This window comes from Notolepis coatsorum, assembly GCF_963971535.1.
Source record: "Notolepis coatsorum genome assembly, chromosome: 6".
NCBI lineage: Eukaryota > Metazoa > Chordata > Actinopteri > Aulopiformes > Paralepididae > Notolepis > Notolepis coatsorum.
Window position 1 is genome coordinate 22708240 of NC_140170.1, and position 18851 is coordinate 22727090.

Consider the following 18851-nt stretch of genomic DNA (forward strand, 5'->3'; position numbering starts at 1 on the left):
AGCTCTATTAACCCTTAGAAGTCTAACCTAAATAGCTCCTCCTCCTGAGAATTTCCCCCTTTTTTTTGTTACATAATATAAAATTACAGATTCATACCTTCAAAATAAGCCATCAATTGTCAAATTTGAGACGATAGTTTTCAATCAATGTCCTATCAAACATTCTGGTAAAATCCTAACACCTTTTCAATATAGGACTTGAAGTAGATCCACGTTCATTCAGCTATCTGATGAGAGAACTACACTCCCAGAATTTAATGTGATCATTGTCACTAGAACCATTTCACACCTGAGCAAAGGCCCAGTCATTCCTTTGTTATTCCAGTGAATGGACCCAGCAGGAGGCCTAGCCTGTGTGTGTGTGTGTTTCTGTGTGTGTGTGTGTCTGTGTCTGTATCTACAGTACTGTACCATATCAAAAAAAAATAAGCAAACTAGACTAGATGTAAATGTAATGTGTAAATGTGTAAATGTAAATGTGTGTGTGTGTCTGTCTGTCTGTGTATGTGTGTGTGTGTATGTGTGTGTGTGTGTCTGTGAAACATGTCTTGTACTCATTTACCTCACTAAATACAGCAATGTGTAACTGTAGATTTCAAGAGAGAGAGAGAGAGAGAGAGAGCGACATTTATAATAATTATATTATTAATTCGTTTTTTTACACACACACACTAATAACATGATCATAACCAGAGAAAACAAGACCAAAGACAACTGGAATAGAATATCACACAATTTTATTAAAAACACATAGAGAATAATAATCAACAAGAAACATCAACTGTATCAATTGTATTGTACAATGAACAACCCTATATATCACTTTTGGATTACAATAGTAATACAAGGTGCCTCATATGATATTTGGCAGAGAGCGCGACCACAATGAATTTAGGCAAAATCACAAAAAAAATAAAATTATGCACATGTATATAAAAAAAAATAGGTGTCTCCTCATGGTTGTATCTGCCTGTTCTGTATCACACTAAGTGATATGTGAAAAAGCAGTTCCTGTCTGGAATGAGACAGAGGGCCACACCACATTCACCGCACTTCCAGGGGGTCTTCATCTTACAATGTACGCAAAACAGGCGGCCAGCCATGGCCTTCTGGGATTTATCTGCCTGTTGCGTGATCGCAACAGGTGAATGGTTCCTTGGTAGGCTTGTTTGTACAGTGTCTCCCTTTCTTGACTCCTTCTGTATCACAAACAGTACTGTATTTGCAAATCTGGTATGTCATAAATGTATAGATGTAGCAGTACTGACTATCTGTATGTCATGTATGTCATATATGTCCTGATGAATTGAAAATGGGGGACCCTGATGTAAACAAGACGAAAGTCTTTCTCTGGTCTGCATCTTTCCTTGTGACAATATTGTCTACCAAAGAAAATATACACCATCTGCATACCTAATCATGGGCCATTGACTCTGGTATTTCACTCTAAGTGCTATATTTGCAATTGAAAACCACACCCACAACAGAGAGAGAGAGAGAGAGAGAGAGAGAGAGAGAGAGAGAGAGAGAGAGAGAGAGAGAGAGAGAGAGAGAGAGAGAGAGAGAGAGAGAGAGAGAGAGAGAGAGAGAGAGAGAGAGAGAGAGAGAGAGAGAGAGAGAGAGAGAGAGAAAGAAAGAAAGAAAGAAAGAAAGAAAGAAAGAAAGAAAGAAAGAAAGAAAGAAAGAAAGAAAGAAAGAAAGAAAGAAAGAAAGAAAGAGATAGTTTTTAAGAGTCAATAGAATAGAATGATCTTTATTGTCATTGTTACAAGGTCCAGAAGATGCTACAGTCCCCATAATGTCCTCTCTTATTGCAGCAGCAGTAAGTTCTCACCATCTGGATTGTAAAGAAATCCCACCAGTGCTATAAAGAATGTGTTGCTGTCATCATCGCATAAGAGGGAATTACACTAGGGCTTCATAGTCTTCGTGTAAAGTGTCTCTGTGACGGAACTCTACTGGACCAAGGCTTTCTACTCAAACATCTGGATCAGAACCTTCTTCTTGTGGAACCAGACAGCAGACTTTTTCTTTTTTGCTTGCACGCAAACGGTGCTGTCCAGGTTCTGATTTCATACAATACACACACCCACTAGGCAATTCAACACTGGCCCCTGTAAATATCCTAACCCAACCCCCTCCAATGTACAGTCATTTACCTAGTATGGTTTTGTCAATAGTCCAATGTACAATTTTGTTTGTTTGTACAGTGTCTCCCTTTCTTGACTCCTTCTGTATCACAAACAGTACTGTATTTGCAAATCTGGTATGTCATAAATGTATAGATGTAGCAGTACTGACTATCTGTATGTCATGTATGTCATATATGTCCTGATGAATTGAAAATGGGGGACCCTGATGTAAACAAGACGAAAGTCTTTCTCTGGTCTGCATCCCCTTAACAATTGTGTGTATTGAGCTGTACTGTATTGTACCCATTCTGCAATCTGTTAATAAAGTTTTCAATCAATCAATCAATCAATCAAAGCGCACCGTTCTACTCTAGAGAGAGCTGTCATCACCGTGATGCGCGCTTGAATGAACTCATAACTCGTACACACACGCACTCTGTCTGCCATACAGTAGTTTATGTTGTTTTAGCGCGACGTGGGTATATACACGGGCGAGGATGAAAAGCATAATAAGACTACTTTTAAATGTCGGGTCCCGTGTATTCTCGAGAGAGAATGATAATAATAATAATAACCGTGATGCGCGCTTGAATGAACTGCAGGACCAGATTATAATAATCAACGACAGACAGTGGGAAACACAACCCCCCCTCTCGCGCTGAAGAATATGCATATTAGATCACTCAGTGATTAACACCTTGGTGTGTGCGCGCGTCCATGGATGTGACGCGAGATGTAGTTTTTATCGCAAATGGAGATTATTACAAGCATACCATCTAGCAAGAATTAAATGTATTTACAAGTCGTATTATGTTTAGCAAGTAAGGATACATATAGATTACACTATATGCACTCGAAATTGTCTTTGTTCTATTTTTACAGATTTTTGAAAAACGGGACTTCCTGAGCATTTGTGAGAGATTCTAATTCTTTTGTTCTCCGCCCACGGGAGCAATATGCGATGATAGCTAGCCTAGCCACAATGCTATGGTCGCTGCCATTAACGTTAGCATGTAAGCTAACGACAACAACAATGGCGTCAATACTTTTTCTAACAGGATGTGAGTGACAAAGCCTGAACAGGATATCACAGGTTCACCCTTCTCATTGGTTGAAAATGGCCTTCATGTTTGTACATCGCCATCTGTTGCTTTGGCATTGTACTACATGTATATTACATCAGTGTTAAACCACTGTGAGCGGCCTGGAGTGGATTGGAGCGGAGGAGAACTCTCGCTCCGGACGTCGCGCTGACCCATTTTAAAACCCACTCCTCGCTCACGTCAAAACCGCCCGCTCCGCTCCCCGCGCCGCTCATGTGCACTGATGGACATTAGCTATAGTATAGAGCTCAGCAGCTGTAACAGAATAACAGTGTTTTACCCCTTCAGAAGCATTTATATAGACATTTTAAGATAAGTTAATATACCGTGATATATACCGTTACCGTCTATGCTTCAAATTATACCGTGATATAAATTTTAGACCATACCGTCCAGCCCTAGTTTGACACCAAAATTGATCTTCTATGTTCAACATTCTAACAACAAACCCTAACCCAATGTTCGACACATTTGTACCACATGCACAAACCTGCTTGATTATTGCCCCAAATAGCATGCAAGTTGGACAAAGTGGGTATGTCTGGAAAGAAGAGGCTTGTGTAGGCCTGCCGCGATAAGCAATAAATCGATTAATTGCCGCGATAATTAAAATTAATGCAATGATTTTGACGGGCGCGATTAATTGCTATTTGCGCGTTTGTTTTAATGAGGCGGAACCAGTGCCCCTTGTCAGTCACTGTCCGTGTTGGGAGGCGGGCCGCTGGCTTTACTACAGAGCAGAGAGCACAGCACAGGAGCTCCGTGGGGCAACACCACATAGCTTAACTACATTTCTCAATAGTGTTGCTCCTTTTAACCAAGTAGCGTTATTTGTAGTGTAACGTTAGCGTTTTAACGTTAGTAGCTAACGTTAAAACTAACTTAAAGTTAGTTGTTCACCAACAATCTCAACATTTGTTTTATCATTAGCTCATGTCGATCTACTAGTAGCATCAGCAAGCTAACGTTAGCTGGCCCCAGTCCACTAGCAGCATGTCGATCTACCAGCAGCATCAGCAAGCTAACGTTAGCTGGCTCCAGTCCACTAGCAGCATGTCGAAGTAGTAGTAGCATCAGCAAGCTAACGTTAGCTGGCCCCAGTCCACTAGCAGCATGTCGAAGTAGTAGTAGCATCAGCAAGCTAACGTTAGCTGGCCCCAGTCCACCAGCAGCATCAGCAAGCTAGGATAATAACAACAATACTTCCGGTCCGGTCGGTGGGCTTCAAAAAAAAAGTCTAAACACCGGAAAAGACGGAGCGGTGGGCTTCAAAATAAAAGTTTTGGGAAATAAATTTCTCAAAAAAAAATTCTCTAACCGGTCGCAATAATATCGCTTATCGCGATATTTTCGGGGGCAATTAATCGCCCAGCAAAATTTGTTATCGTGGCAGGCCTAGGCTTGTGGGTACCTATAAAACCAATGTTCACTCTGATATATTCATGTGAACAGCCAAGGGACCTTTTGGAAGATGAGCATGGCAGTTTTTTCTAGGCGAAAATTTTACATCATTTTGAATCATTGCCTATTAAAACCCCCTTCCCAACAGTTGGGCTTAATGAAAATGGTACCAATGGAAAGCTTGGCTTCTCTAGTTTACAGGGATACCAATACCTTTGTGTTCGCTCAAATATTGAGCGCGCTATGGACCAAGATATTTATTAATGGGCAGAACCTTGATTTTACATGGCAGCCATCTTGAAATCCATCATGATGATGTGGCCCCTACCCCAAAATGAAAGCTATGGTGATGAGGAACACGTGGGGAAAATTTGCTGCTTTTTGTCCGGCGCGTCCACATTTTTTTTTTGCTAAGCCACCGCACTAATATGTTGTAGAGTAATGTTACACACACGTTGCGATCGAGGTGAAGTCATGGTTGGATCAAAGCAGGATTGATATCATATAGTCCTTACCTTCACTAGGAGGTACTCCAATTATCTGATCGCGAGTCCAAGTATAATTGGTGTCCATCGTGTCGCCAACATAATCCACCACACATCTTGCATCGGGGGCATTTGACGCTTCTCAATCCGTTCGGGATAACCGCTCCACTTGCCCGACAAAGAAAAATAGACCCGGAGACATTTGAACATTACACAGGCCAAGATACAAGGCCTCAAAGGGTGCTCAATACCGCCACCTGGGAGGATGCGGCCGGTATTGCACTTTGGCGATCTCAGGATGATTCCCCATGTTAACCCCGACGTCCGTGTGCCTGAAATTAATAGAAATATCGAATAAAAGAAATGACGATGAAAACCGGATTATACTCGGGTCTGGCGCTGAACGGTTGGCGAGTTAACCCGACTTTACTCGGGTCTGGCGTCCATTGAGTTAACATTCACTTTAGACACTTTAAACACATTTTAACACCATATTTTTATTTATTTATTACTAAAAGATTAGCATTTTCATACCTCATTCGTGCATTTTGCATTTTTTTAAGTTTGCATTTTGTACCTCATTGTTTAAATTTTGTACTTTAGGTTGTACTTTAGTTTGCATATTGTATATTTTGTATAGTGTTTGGATCCTATTATTTTTACTGTATGAAGCATATTATCAGAAGCAAGCATTTTACTGTAATGTACTGTACATGTACTTATGGCTGTTGCTCTAAACTCCCATTGATGTGGGCTTAATATAGAGTGATCTGAGAGAAACAGATCTTTGCAAATTGCAAGACAAGATAGCTTGGATATTGGTCGATAGCTATTCAGATTACTTCTATCTCCACCTTTATGTAATGGAACAACATGAGCTATTTTCCAGATACTAGGAACTATACATGATGGCAATGAGAATTTTTATATTATGTTAGTTCTGTAATTACTATAATATAATAACAGTCAATCATGTGACTGGAGAGCATGCTGTAAATTAGCCACTAGCATACGGCTGCTGTTGCGTTGATCTGATATTCTTCAATAATAAAAGGTAGAATTCATCTTTCAGAGGTTTATTCAAAAGTGAACAACAAACAGGAAAATAGTACGTTGCAATGGGAAAATTATACATTGCAACAGGCAGAATATACAGTAGCATAGAGTAGGGCTGGGCGATAAAAAGATAACGATAATTATCACGATATATTTTAATAATTGATATCGATCGATAAAAAAGAATAAATCAATCATCTTACTTTTTTTTTATTATTTGTATTGTGACCTGCAACAGGGCAGCTTTAAAACCAGAGACAGTGGACAGACTTGTGTTTCTTGCCTGCAACTTAAAGTAATGGCTTTGCTTGTCCAAATGACAATACTGACCAAATTGAGATTTATTTTTCTCTTGTCCATTTATTTTGTTTGCTTTCTAATTTAAAATACAGTTTGAAACCGTCTGTACACAGTAGGCTATGTGTGCTAGCAGAGCTAGTCGCGAGTTACGGTGCACATGTGCGGTGGTTTGTCCGCCAAAAGATAGAAAAGAAACGAGCAGAGCCAAAACTGTTCAACTCCCCTGGAGCCACAGCCAGCAGAGAAGCCGGTTTACTTTCGCTTTGAAACCAGCTGCAGCCTGAGAACTGGAGTGTGAGGGGCTGTAACACTAAAGATGGCGGCAACGACAAAGAATTGCTGCAAAATGAACATACATTTGTTGTTTCAATAAAACATTTAAGTTTTAATTTTTTTATACTGATAACAATATCGATAAACATTTTGGCCATATCTCCCAGAATATACAGTAGCGTGGAGACGCCAAGACATTCTGCCCAGAACAACAAGCGTATTATTGTCACTAAGCCAATGAAATGGCTTTTCAGAAAATAGTATCAGACCAAACAAGGACAGGCTTTTTTTTCTTTTTTTCTTTTTTAATAGCAGACTTAAAAGAGGGTCTAGAATTTCAACAGTTCAGAAGAAGAATATTTGGTCAGCTCAGACAGCTGGCGAGCTAGCATAGACTGTAAACATAACGAGCATAGACTGTAAAAGATGAGATACTCATGTACATGTCTTACTTCTTAGCCTTATGTAATAGAAATGTCAAACCTTTGGCCAATATCTCATCAAGTGGAATCAGATCCATTCTGGAGGAAAGCTGGGAACCTTTTCCTTCTAAAAGAGGAAGCTTTATGACAACTTGGTAATAGATCTGACCGTTCTGTAGTCGATACAGATCAATGAAATGTAGCTAGTATCACCCTGATGGCGATATTGGGTATATGATCTGTGCATCCCTATATAGGCCTATTCGTTCAACATGTTTCCTGGCAAGAGTGTAGTGTTTGTTACTTTCAAAAGTAATGGTTACAACTAATTACATTTAATTTCTTCTTCTTTCTTCTCCCTTGCCTTACAACTGTTTATGTGTGAAGAGGAGGTTCCCCCTGAGCAGCAGGAGAGGAGCCCCAGTCTGGACCAGGAGGAGCCAGAGCCCCTACAGATGAAAGAGGAACAGGAGGAACTCTGGACCAGTCAGGAGGGAGAGCAGCTCCAAGGTCTGCAGGAGGCTGATATCATGAAGGTCACATTCAACCCTGTCTCTGTGAAGAGTGAACATGATGAAGAGAAACCTCAGTCCTCGTGGTTTAACCAATTCCAGGACCCAGATCCCCTACAGATTAAAGAGGAACAGGAGGAACTATGTCAAGATCTAGAGGAGTCTGATAGGTGCAAGATGATCTTACATCCTGTGAAATATGAAAACTATAGTGAGAATACGCTGTCCTCACAACTCAGCCAAACCCAGGACCCAGAGCTCCTACAGATTAAAGTTGAACTACATCAAGGGCTGGAAGAAGCGGATCGCTCCAAGATCACAGTAGACCCAGTGAAATGTGAAGATGGTGAAAAGAATGATCAGCCTCTTCAAACCCAAAGGGAGAGAAACGGTGAAGCATACTCTTTACCCAGCACCTCAACTGAACACATGAAAACAGAACCTGATGCTGAGGACTGTGGAGTATCAGAACCAGCCAGTAACCTAGATCCAGCTGATGACGGTGATGAATGGACTCTGAAACCAAAGAAGACACAGAAAATACAAAGTTTGTCTAACAGCAGTCCTGGGTTCAGAAAGAAGGGAGATCTGAAGATACACATAAATAAGCATATTGGAGAGAAACCATTTACTTGTTCAGTTTGTGGGAAAGGGTTCGTAAGGAAACAGAATCTGAAGAGACACATGATGACTCATACAGGAGAGAAACCATTTAGTTGTTCAGTTTGTGGGAAAGGATTCTGTCAGAAAGGAGATCTGAAGAAACACACGAGAACTCATACAGGAGAGAAACCATTTAGTTGTTCAGTTTGTGGGAAAGGGTTCAGTCAGAAAGGAAATCTGAAGGAACACATGAGGACTCATACAGGAGAGGAACCATTTTTATGTTCAGTTTGTGGGAAAGGATTCAGTACGAAGGGAGATCTGAAGAGACACATGAGAACTCATACAGGAGAGAAACCATTTAGTTGTTCAGTTTGTGGAAAAGGGTCCAGTAGGAAGGAACTTCTGAAGGAACACATGAGAACTCATACAAGAGAGAAACCATTTAGTTGTTCAGTTTGTGGAAAAGGGTCCAATACGAAGGGAGATCTGAAGAAACACATGAGAACTCATACTGGAGAGAAACCATTTAGTTGTTCAGTTTGTGGGAAAGGGTTCAGTCAGAAAGAAAATCTGAAGAAACACATGAGAACTCATACTTGAGAGAAACCATTTAGTTGTTCAGTCCAAGCTCAGAGTAGACTGGAAAAGAAGAGAGAACAGCTCCCAAAACACAATTTGCTGTATAAACAATAGGAACCCCCATATACTTGTCACATGTCACATAAAAAGGCAGGTCTCTCAAGCAAAAATAAAGGTGTTTTGATGATTTAAACACCTGCAGAGTGGGGGCCTGCCTAACATGCAGAGGCAGCTCGTTCCTGAATTTTGGGGCTGCCACTGCGAGAGCACGGCCCCACCTAAGCTTCAGCCTGGACTTAGGAACAGCCAGTAGGAGCTGATCTGAGGGACCTTGAAGGAACATAAGGTTCCAGCAGGTCCGAGAGGTAGACCGGTGCCAAGCCGTTCAGACACTTGGCCAACAGTAAAATCTTAATTTTGATCCTAAAACGCACAGGAAGCCAGTGGAGGGAAGCCAGTACAGGGGAAATGTGCTCTCGCTTACGTGTTCCAGTTGGCAGACGAGCAGCAGCGTTCTGGACTAACTGCAAGCGAGAGAGGGAGGCCTGACTGACACCAACATACAAGGCATTACAATAATCAAGACGAGAGGTCATAAAAGCATGTATAACATTTTCAAAAACATTGAGATAAAAAAGGTTCGACCTTGGACGGCCTCCTCAGGTTTCAGGCTGACCTCTGACCCTGTGTTTCATATTAACCACCTCCCTATTGACCAGAGGGTTTCAGGCTGACCTCTGACCCTGTGTTTCATATTAACCACCTCCCTATTGACCAGAGGGTTTCAGGCTGACCTCTGACCCTGTGTTGCATATTAACCACCTCCCTATTGACCAGAGGGGTTCAGGCTGACCTCTGACCCTGTGTTTCATATTAACCACCTCCCTATTGACCAGAGGGTTTCAGGCTGACCTCTGACCCTGTGTTTCATATTAACCACCTCCCTATTGACCAGAGGGTTTCAGGCTGACCTCTGACCCTGTGTTGCAGTCGTTCTGTCTTGTAGAAAGGACCAACTCCTGTATCATCTTGGATATAATTCTGGATCTTTGTTCATCATCATGAAAGTATAGGAATAATAGTATTTCCTCTGTGTCTCTTCACTAGCCACTGGGCATGTGTTAGCTCAGCACAAGCCTTGCACATCCACACCATGCCAGAGCCGGGATGCTGTGAGGGGCGCTGTTGGCCAGTAAAGACACAATTATATTTCCCCTAATATTACTGTACTTGAATGACATTTCATGATGAGAGACGATACCAACACACTGAGTCAAAGTGACTTTATAAAATGTTTTACCAGGAGGCTTCTTTGTTTGCTACATATCAATGTGTTTGCTTCAGACACAATTATTTTTTACCTCTGCTCTTTGATTGCGTTTAAATACAGCACATATGGTACTAGGTCACAGCATTACTTAGCTTAGCTATAGATACACCGCATGTACAAAATTAGCTTGGCAAAACTGGTTTAAAATATTATACCCCAGACCTATGGAATGAACTTGAACACATGCAATGCACCTTGAAGTTAGAACATTTCATTCCATTAGAAGATTACATTTTTTTTTAACTCTTGATATTTTAGTTGTTTGTACTTGTTTCATTTGATAAACATGTTTGTTGATGTTCAACAGAATATTTGTTGGAACTGTACTTTTCTGTCCAATGTGTTTTGGCAGCTCGAGAAAAAAAGATAGAAAGTCTCATAGTGCTTTACCTGTACAAATAAAGGACAAATGCATAAATAAAATAAAGATATATGCCTCAACTTGTACTGATGGAACCCCCATTCACCTGTGAATGATCTTCTATTACAACATGTAGGAGTGAATGACTGTTCATGTCTATAGCACCACCTTGATTTATACAGTCCACATAATACAATATTAAAATATTTTAGCGAATAATGAGGTGTCCAATGTTGATAATTAAAAAATTATGAAATATATAAATCAATTAGAAATATGAGCAATAGGTTCAGTAATTGAATCAGCTACAAACTTTAAAAGATGAGGATCCAGGTTGTTGGGTCCAGATGACTTGATCAATATCTTTCAGAACTTTACTGATCTCCACTCTGGAAATAGGTCTAAAACAAAGGGCTCTAAGTTGGTCTCTACAGGATGGACGTTCACAAAACTAATGAGAGCTTAGAGACCCTGCTGCATACAGTATGTATTAAAAAGAGACCCAGCTGATATAACATGCTCATTAAAGCGCCCAACAATATCATCCTTGCTCTTCATTTAAGTTCAATCACTAAAGTGCCTCCAGGTAGGACTGAAGTGGAACTGGAACAATGATTTGATCCGTTTCCAAAATAGATTTGAAATTATATTCTGACTCGGATACCCTAGTCCGGATTGTGCATTTATAGCGCTAATGCAGTCCAGTCTGCAGGGGAGTTAGTGTATCTAGCTATGGTCCAGAAATGCAGAAATCCTTCAAATAATTTAAAATACCTTTAGAAAAAACACAACAAGGTTTGAACTTGGGTCATTTTGAGACATGCACAGGCAATAGCACTATGATCACTGACATCATGACAGAATACTGCAGTATGGTATACTAGTGGGTGAGAATGGGATCTAATGTAGATTTGCTTAAATGTTTTGGGTTGGGTCTAGTAAGAGCATTAATAAATTGCATGAGATTTAAGGAATCGCCCAATCCCTTGATGTAATCGGAGGCAGAGGAAAGACAATCCCAATTTAGATCACCCATGAGAATGACTTCAGAGTAATTGAAACTGTGTAAGGCATCAGAAATAGGGATGGGCGTGAGCAATCAATTAATCGCGAGTTGCGTCTATGAGAATACTCACAGCTATGAGAACTCGAGACAGCTTGTTGTAGCCAGCTAGCGTTGATGCTATTCAATGCTATCAACATTAGCTAAATAGCTAACCAACTAACGTTAATGCCATTCAGAATGTATAACATAGCTACAACACACAATAACGTTAATACAATTACATGCATCATTGTTTACAATGAACGGGTGGGGCTGGTTACCGAAAGGACTGGACACAGGGACAAGTTAAACATCAATTAATTTAACAGGGTTAGGGTCATTTTGATCTGCGCTGTCGTGCCTACGCACCACAGGGCTATTAGATTAGATTCTATTCACTGTATTGTCATTACACAGTACAAGACAGTGCAACGAGATTGTGTACGTCCAACCAGGATGTGACAAACAGTCAGTTGCAATATAAGACACATATAAATAAAACTGTACAGTAAAGTGCAATGGTTAGCACAATGTGCAATGGTGAGAATAAAAAATTATAATTAAAATAATCCATTAAAATAAAGTCTACAGAAGCTATGGCTATATACACAGGTATACAGTGAGGTGCAGTGGGCTAAGTAGAGTTTTGATTCAGAAGTCTGACAGCTGAGGGGAAGAAACTATTCGTGGTCCTGTTGGTTCTGCCTGGGAGGCTGCGGTAGCGTGCCCCAGAGAGAGTACCCCGCAGGCGGGTGGACAGTCCATGGTTGGGGTGACAACTAAAGTTAGTTGTTCACCAACAATCTCAACATTTGTATTAACATTAACTCAAAAACACAGAACCGGACGACACAAGTTGTCCGCTCATAGATAGGTTCCGCTAGCGATAACAATACTTCCGGTCGGGGGGTTTCAAAATAAAAGAGCAAAGTCTAAAACACCGGAAAATACATTTATTCAGCGTTTTCCTCCACGAGTAATCCACGATTACTTGAGTATATCATGCGATCAATCGATCTGGATTTTTCTTAAAAATGCCCATCCAGAAAGAGGCTTCCTTCTGTAACATCAACAACAGTAAAGTGAGTATCCTTGGATTCACTGTAAGAGTCATCCATCCTGTGTTACAGGTGGAGGAAATGGACCCGGACTAGGTTTTTAAATTCCCAACACAGTAACACAGCAGGACACAATAGATAAAGGTGTAATAGAGGTCAATCTTTATTTGGAAATATGTGGGGAGACGGCTAGAGAGGAGAGAACAAATTATAACCTGAATAATAACCCCCGCCCCCTGCTATAGAGCCCAAACAACATGGGATTGTTGGTCCAACAAGACACAGCACACCGGGCGGAGGCCAGACACACTATCGGAGACTTCCGTCCAGGAATGGTTTACCATCTTGACTGTGGCTCACTTTATAAAGCCCAGGTGTGTCTCCATGACCTCATCATGTACCTACGGGAAACTGAAAGAGAACTCGGGGAGGCGCCTGAGAGGTCGGTTGTCACCCAATCCTCAGGTCCGTTTCTGACACCAATCGTTTGTCCACAGCGCCACGGTCCACGGCACCCAATCACATATCAATTAGTCAATAATGTCCAAATGTTCTGGGCACAGCTGTGGGAGACATCATGCAACACACAGTGCAAGAGGTTCATAGTCGTGTCTCAGTTACGCAGTAATCCAAGGCACATATTTACGTTATTTCAACAGTTATTATAATCCATGGGGTATATTCCAACAGTCCTGCTATTTTAAGGTGTAGCAGTCACCAAAATAAAGCGATGCCATGAGGAAAGTTACAGTATTACAGGCAGGGAGAGGGGGTCGAATGAGGAGCAGTGTCCTGTCAACCCGTCAACCTGTGACACCCGCTTAACCGGAACACGATTGTGAGGAAATCCACCTGGACTCGTCTCCACAGGTTCCCAACACAGAAACACAGCAGGACAACAGATGAAGGTATAACAGAGGTATATGTTTATTTGGAAATGTATTACAGTCCAGAAAAACACAATAATATGGGTATGGGGTAGGAAATCTCCTTTCTACAATCCACTTGCCAGCAGTCGAATCTGGTGCGGATACGGTGAGGGGACACCTCGCGGGGCAGCAGCCCGTTGGTGGAATGGGGATACCCTGACCTACCAGCACTGAGCGAGAGAATAGGGGTGCCAAGATGGCAGCACGTACAAACAGTTGCCTCATTTCGGCAGCACGTACAAACAGTTGCCTCGCCGAAATGGCCGGAATCTACACACAAAATTAACGCCAAAGGGAAATCATAAAACAAAAATAGGTCAAGATCAACTGTTCACTGTTGGCAGGTTGTTACTCATCCTAATCATTAGTAGATATTAGGGCTGACCCCTATTAGTCGAATTAAATTAATTGATCGAAGGAGCCGTAGTCAAATGCAAAAAAAATAAAATTATAATTTAATTAATTAATATTATATTTTTTTATTCTTTCCAAAAGAAAAGAGGCCTAGAAGCGTGGCTAACGCTAATGGCACGCATACCAGAGGCTAACTGCCTAAGAAAACAGGCACAGAAAGAGGAATTCACCCATCTAATGAACACACTAGACTAGACAAATATCAAGATGTATCCATCAGTGGACCAATTGCATGCTTTTGCAGAGGTCAAGAAGCCTTCTGTCAACTCCTTCAGACATTAAGCACCCCCACAGCCCAAATGGAATGATAAAAAAAAATTATACTTTTTTTCTCTTTTTTTTCATGGTCGACCAACAGTCGACTAATTTAGTCGACTGCAAGTCGACTATACAAATCCTTAGTCGGCGACAGCCCTAGTAGATATTGTCAAAATGAAATCTAAGGGCTTTTTAAACTTGTTAGCCACGTTCCCTGGTCATATTCAATCAATCAAACTTTAATACAGACTCAGAGTTTTACCAGGGTCCAGATGAAACCAATAAAACATACACAACCTATATAAAATAAATATAAATATTGTGCAACTACAGATTTGTACTTATTATTTGGGTTTGACACCTGTATCAATCAATCAAATGTATTTATATAGCACGTTTAAACATGACGCTTGTCAACCAAAGTGCTTCACATAGCTAAGCTAAGAACAAAGAAAAGTATAAAATAAACAGAAAAAATATATATATAAAAAACAATCAACGGATAGACAAAGGAAAAACAGAACACCACGTCAACAAGTAAGGCAAGAGTCAAAGTGAGTCAGGGAAGGCCAGGCGATATAGGTGGGTTTTGAGTTTAGATTTAAAAGACTCGATGGAGGGGGCAGATTTAATGGACATGGGGATGCTGTTCCAGAGGTCAGGGGCTGCGACTGGAAAACCACGTCCCCCCCTAGACTTGAAGTTAGACCTACGGGTGGTTAGGATACCCTTATCAGCCGATCCGAGGGCCCTGGCGTTGGTATAGGGGGTGAGGAGGTCTTCTAGGTAAGCAGGGGCCTTACCATTTAGGGCTTTGTAAACCAATCAAAGGACCTTGAAGTCTACGGGAGACACCGGGCGACCTTCCCAAGGCCTCAAGATTCTGCCGATAGAACTCCTCCAGGAGAGCCGGATCGGCCAGGTACGAGGAGGGGACCCAACTGCGATCCTCCGGACTGTACCCCTCCCAGTCCACGAGGTACTGGAAACCCCGACCCAGACGGCGGACGTCCATCAGCTTCCTCACCGTCCAGACCGGGTCACCATCCTGTAGGACCCGCGGAGGCGGGGGCGCAGCAACTGGGGCAGACAAGCCGCTCTCCGACACGGGCTTGAGTAGGGAGACGTGAAACACGGGATGGACCTTGAGAGAGGGGGGTAACAGAAGACGTACCGCGGAGGGGTTGATGATCCGATCCACTTCGAACGGTCCCACGTAACGAGGGGCCAGCTTCCGGCACGGGGCTTGAAGCGGCAGGTCCTTCGCCAACAACCAGACGCACTGGCCCGGGTGGTAAACGGGAGCTGGGATGCGTCGGCGGTTAGCGCTCCGCTAGGCCTGCTCCGTAGCCTTGACCAGAGCACTGCGGGCAGTCTCCCACACCCGGAGACAACACTGGAGATGGGCGTGAGGGGACGGCACGGCAATCTCCAACTCCTGGGAGGAAAACATAGGAGGCTGGTAGCCCAACAAGCACTCAAAAGGGGACATACCCGTAGCTCCGCTGGTCATGGAGTTGAAGGAGTACTCCACCCAGGAAAGATGCTTGCTCCAGGACGCTGGATTGTTCGCGGTGACGCAGCGAAGAGCAGTCTCCAGACTCTGGTTGGCCCGTTCGGCTTGTCCATTCGTCTGAGGATGGTAACCGAAGGATAAACTGACGGTGGCCCCCATCCCTCGACAGAAAGCTTGCCACACCCGGGAGGTAAACTGCAGACCCCGGTCGGACACAAATGTCTTGGGGTATACCGTGTAGGTGTGACGGATCATACTGGTCTGTGTTGTGTTTGATGTTAAATGTTACTGTCCCGAGGGGGAGTCGAACAGGGGGCTCCCGCGTCCACGGGCGACGACACAGGCCGCTGCACTAAGAAGTGAATTCACTCCTAACTACCGTACCTATGCGACTGTTAAACCTGTTATGGGGAAGTGAGTTTAATTTACCAGCCCGCACTGCCACAGTCACTCGTCAACACACCTGTTTCCGTGACTGTGGACATACCCACGGGCTTCCCCGTTACATAGGCGCACCACATTCGTCTGAGGATGGATCGAACATAAAGCGAAACTCATCACAAAACACACCATAATCTGAGGCTAACACGTCACCTGGTGCTACCGCGGCAGTGGCCCATCTGAGGGCTCTACCAGTTAACAGTGCCACAACGAACCACACTTTCGAACTACCTACCTGAAACCTGTTAGTCTGGTTTTCAAACAAGAGGTCACATTGATGGAGGAAACCTTTACATTCCTCAAAGTTACCGTCGTAACGCGAAGGTAGGGGAAAATGAGAATCATGACGGCCTACGGATGCGGTGCCCTCAATGCCACTTACCGAGGGACCAGCACCCGAGGGAGACCTTGCTAAATACAGTCAACCAACGAACTCGATTCTTGTACCGGATCTCCTCTCTGGTAAACATAAATACCCTGAAGACTCTGGCAGGAGCACTAATTCAGGGGTACTACGACTATGCTTGCACCTCATGGTACCAAAGCACCTCAAAGGCGCTAAAAACAAAATTACAAACATCTCAAAACAAACTGGTCAGACTACTGCTTGACCTTACTCCTAGAACCAACCTCACCCCTGCCCACTTTGACAACCTAGGATGGCTTAGAGTAGACAACAGAGTACAGCAACTTGCAATGGGCCTGGTCTATAAGATACACTACACGACCAAGGTACCCATGTACATGTCAAAATACTTCCCAAAGGTCAGTGAATACCACGATCACAACACCAGAGGGAGCTCCACAAATCATGTTAAACCCAGATTCGGCTCAAATAAGGGACTAAACACGTTTCGCAATTATGCCACATCAATGTGGAACGCCCTACCCAAAGCTGTAAAGGAATGTGGATCACTACCCACTTTCAAAACCTCTCTCAAGGGACACCTACGGGAGACTGCAATTCAACACTGGCCCCTGTAAATATCCTAACCCAACCCCCTCCAATGTACAGTCATTTACCTAGTATGGTTGTCAATAGTCCAATGTACAATTTTGTTTGTTTGTACAGTGTCTCCCCCCCCCCCCCCCCTCAAGGTACAGTTTTGCTTGTTTATACAGTGTGCCCCCCACCCCAACCACCTCCAATGTAGATTACCCAGTATGGTTGTCAATATCCCAGTGTACCCAACCCCCCCCACCCAACCTCCTCCAATGTACAGTTTCTACGTCAAATGTATATACTCCCTTTTCCTGACTCCTTCTGTATCACAAACAGTACTGCATTTGCAAATCTGGTATGTCATAAATGTATAGATGTAGCAGTACTGACTATCTGTATGTCATGTATGTCCTCCGGTGCAGTGCTGGTATAACTCGGTATAACGGCTGTTGCGGCAGTAGACTGTCATATACAGATAGTGCCGAGGGGCTGAGCAATGGAGTTCAAACAATTGACGCGCGACATGAAATAACTCCGTTCCACGTCCAGGAAATACTTTTAAGGCATTTATTCTTTCGCTTCATCATGAGACAAACAAAATACGATTTGCACTTTGCGTTATTGCGTTATTGCGTCAAAAGATAATATGCTCTCCTAACTCTCACCCCCTCTCTCCGTGAGCTGTCAACCTCTGTGAACTGTCAACGTGAAAAGGTGAATGAAATTCCATAAGACGCTCCCATTAGCGCCACACCCCCGTGAGCACGCCCACCACCTAAAGTGACAGTACAACTAATAATACAACAAAACTAGAATACTGAATCATAATAAAGAGACCTCCATTACGGCGCCTACAACGGCGTTATACCTCGGTCACTGAGGCGCAATCGCTTTTTACATGGCATTATCCAACCGGACTCCCGGAGAAGCATGCAGCTGCAGAGCCGCAGAGCCAGCGGCGCTCTCTGGGCCGCGCGCTGACGGCCGCGCTGTGAGGCAATAGTATCCAGCTGCAGGACGAGAGCAGCCAAAAAAAACTGTGCATGCGCGCGCACGCGCGTGGAGCGTTTGACCTACTGTCAATTTGCCACTGCACCACTGTGTATGTCATATATGTCCTGATGAATTGAAAATGGGGGACCCTGATGTAAACAAGACGAAAGTCTTTCTCTGGTCTGCATCCCCTTAACAATTGTGTGTATTGAGCTGTACTGTACCCATTCTGCAATCTGTTAATAAAGTTTTCAATCAATCAATCAATGCCAGCCTCCCGTTGATTGAAGAAAACGTGCGGTGTAACTGAGTGACCAGTTCGGTAACTGTGGCGCTTAATTCCTCAACAGAGGTGGTTACACTAGCTGGATCCGTTTCAATCTCAGGGTCCGACATTGGCGAGTTCGTACTGTTATGGGAACAGAGGAACGAGACCCAAATAAGAGATTGAAACAGTCCAACAGTTTAAACGCTAAAACAAGCGTGTATTTATTTTTACAAACAGAGACAAATGCAACAATACGAAAAAATTTACAAGGCATACAAACAATGAACGGTGGAAATGTAGTGTCAGCCGGTCGGGACCTGGGTTATGAGCAGTGTTGCGTTGTTATTATGGGCTGAGCCGCCACGCAGGATAATGACGCCGCGCACACGCACGCGCGGCCGCGCGCGCATGCGCATATGTTCCCTC